This window comes from Pteropus medius, unplaced genomic scaffold (genome assembly GCF_902729225.1).
Source record: "Pteropus medius unplaced genomic scaffold, Ma_sr-lr_union100, whole genome shotgun sequence".
Lineage (NCBI taxonomy): Eukaryota > Metazoa > Chordata > Mammalia > Chiroptera > Pteropodidae > Pteropus > Pteropus medius.
The window spans coordinates 1979277-1982400 of NW_024344378.1; the positions used below are offsets into that span (position 1 = coordinate 1979277).

A 3124-nucleotide genomic window follows, 5' to 3' on the forward strand; every position below is an offset into this window, starting at 1 on the left:
CCAGCTGTATACTTTTATATAAGGTACCAGCTGTATACACGTATGCATATTAAGCGCCGGCTGTATCCATGTGTACTTAGTAAGCGCCGACTGTATGCGTGTGTCCATGCCAACTCCCGCTCTCCGCAGAGGCTGACGAGCGCGATCCCCTTCGGTGTGTTTTTCCATCTGACTTCTCACTCGGCCCACGGTGGCACGCCTGGAATATCTCATCTTTCTTAACATTTTTCATGTTGCAACAGCGAGGGCATGCGTTTCCACATATCACAATGAATAAATTAACTGCAAAAAAACAGCACTTCAAAAGTGTTCACAGCTCGCCTTAAGCTAATAGATTTCCGCGTTACCACGGCGCGCATCACGTCTTTCAATCATGGTGGTTGAAACCCATCAGAAACTATTTTTACTAATGAGACAAGACAGCTGTGGCAATATTTTGAATAATGTATTCGAAAACATGTTCACTCGAAATACTGAATGCTAACAATTAGCGAGTCGTAGGGTTCCCCGGAAACTCTGGGGTTGTCTGCCTAAATGCCTGCTTGCGACTTTTAGACAACGCATCGCCCGAGCTTGAACCGCACAGGAGAATCCCGCCCACAGCATCGTCTGAACGCAGTCCGGGACGGTCTTACGTCTGTTCGCTCGAAGGGAGATTTTCTGCGTGTGCTTAAGTTTCTGATGATTATCGGCAAGTGATAATGTGGGCGAATGTTTCGCAGGTCGTTTGGAGTTCCCTCCCATCTATGACGGCCTAGACACAGGGGACAGATCGAGTCGGTGGCTTGGGGTGGGTGATGAGTCGGATGGCAGAGGTCCTCTCCATGACAGAGCCTCGATCGCTGACATTGTGTGCAGTTGCCAGCTCCTGGGGATAGAGAAAGTAGACTGATTTTAGCTGGTTTTCTTACTGTTTCTATTTATCCAGAGACCACGCATCGCGTACCGCCTGTGCCCAGGTCACGTGGCTGTCTCCACTCTCTGTAACCTTGGCCCACCGTTGGGATCCAGACAGTCAATTGTGAAAGTATAAGCACGAAATTAGCTACCAGACTTTGTGATGCTCTTTGGCAGTTTTATTAGCTGGAAAAATACATAAGTTTGCCCTTCATTTTGCATTTGGTATCAGATCTTGGCTAAGGTTAAAAGGTTCAAGTAAATTTTATGTCTTCCCATAATTTCATTAGGGCGAAGAGATAATATTTTTTGGACTTTTCAAATGATCGACTAAACGTGACATATTTATGCATAGAGTTTCTTGCCTCTGGACTTATTTAATGTGACTTTTAATCCTAAGAACGGTTTTTATTATCATCCATCTAGGGTTTCATGTTTTCAGTATTTCTGCCTGGCTGTGGAAAGAGAATATAAATGGTAAATTGAAGAGTTTTAAAAAAGAGTTAGTCAATAAATATTCAACATTTGATCGTGGCTAAGACTTTGAAAAATATAATAAGTTTATGTTGGAAAAATACGGTTGTTCTTGGTTTTAGCACTTTCTTTTAGCACTTATCAGTGTTTTAATCATAGCAATTTTTATTAACAACAATTTTAAACACAAACAGCGCTTGTACCCCCTGCTCTCTACCATACTAGGGGCGGGATCTAGCAGGTCACCGTCCTGCACGTGTCCTCAGGCTGCATTAAGACCTGATCTTTCTCCTGCCCTTAGTGGTGGTGTGTGCTGTGTCCCTGTCTCTCCTGTGAGCGGCCATGAGCACGAGCTTTCTATGGCCCCACTCACCTGTGTTCACAAGCGCCCATGGCACGTACCACAGAGCGGGTGACAGTAAGTGTGTGCTGGTTCCACAAAACTGGCTGCTTTCTCTGTAGGGCACCAGGTCAAGTCTCAGTTAGTAAATTACTATTTTGATCTTGATTGAATCAGGACTACCCCCACCCCATATGAAAACTTGTCACTTGGAAACAAGTCAGTGAGGCAGCCTTCCTGGAGAAAGTGGGCCTGGCTGTGTCAGGTGATGAAATCTGTGATTCATGCACACTTCTGAATGGGGCGCGTTTGGGACCGGGGCTAATTAGGCTGGATTCCTGGTCATAGAAAAATTAACAAAAATAAACTAATTTTCAGGAGGCTGAAATAATTGATTAAAGAAATGTAAAAGCTCTGTATGCCACACGCCTGCCCCCCTTACCTCTACTGGGCAGTTAGAGACCTATGGAGAGATGCAACGGACAAGTCAAGGTGTCTTTTTTAAAGAATCTAATTAGGCTTTTGTTTTTCAGAAAGACTAGACAACACATTTGATATTTGTCCCCACTTTCAGAAGTAGTCGTGCAAGGTTATTAATCACAGCACGGTTTGATATTGAGGAAGAAGGGATTGGAGTTAAAATAGAAATGCTAAGGTCAGTCTATAGCTTCATATGATAAAACATCTCTTTCTGTCGCAGACCTCCTAGTCCTGACTGTACCTGGTACTGCAACACGGTTTGCTTGGAACTCACGTTGTACTAAGAAGAAGGCACGGGGTAAATCAGAGATAAGGGAGCCCACTTCCTCCTGAAACACGATGAAAATAGCAAATCAGCAGCTCGCTTCGCCCCTCCATGGACAGACCAGCACACTCAAATCCCAGCGACATGTTTGCCAGCATTCCTGGAATTTTCCCTCTGGGTGGCTGATTGCTTAAGATAAAAGGGAAGGAACCTTTCTAAACCATCAGGAGATGCATTTTCTCTCTCTGTAAAAGAAAGAAAGCTCTAAAAGTTTCATTTACGTTTTTCTTCTTGAAAATCAACATAGAACGAAACAGAAACAAAATAAAACAAATGAACATACAAAACAGCCCTTGGAGAGACCTGTCTTCTATGTCTTGGCCATAACCTTAAGGGTCCCCATTACTCCTTCAGTAAATGAAAAAAGAAAGAAGAAAAAGAAATCTGTGGAAACAAAACACTGATAAAGCAATCTGCATGACTGCAGCCTGGGGTGAGCAGTATGTATTTGATGTCTGTGGCTTTCTCAAAAACAAGGAAATCCTGTTCTGGTAAAAAAAAATTTCCAGTTGCTCTAGTTCTAAGAAATCAAATAACACTGACTATATAAATTCGGTAGTATTTTAGTAAAGATCTAAGTAAAAATTGAAAAAAAAAAAAGCCTTTCG

At 42.9% G+C, this 3124-nt stretch overlaps 1 long non-coding RNA gene across 1 annotated transcript; it reads right to left on the minus strand.

Annotated features, from left to right (window-relative positions):
* Positions 1–465: 465 nt before the first annotated feature.
* Positions 466–2632, minus strand: LOC120609675 (uncharacterized). Its single transcript, XR_005654812.1, has 3 exons — positions 2433–2632; positions 1921–2049; positions 466–868 (listed from the first exon to the last, which is right to left on the minus strand). It is a non-coding gene; the product is annotated as an uncharacterized LOC120609675 (long non-coding RNA).
* Between the last annotated feature and the right edge of the window lie 492 nt (positions 2633–3124).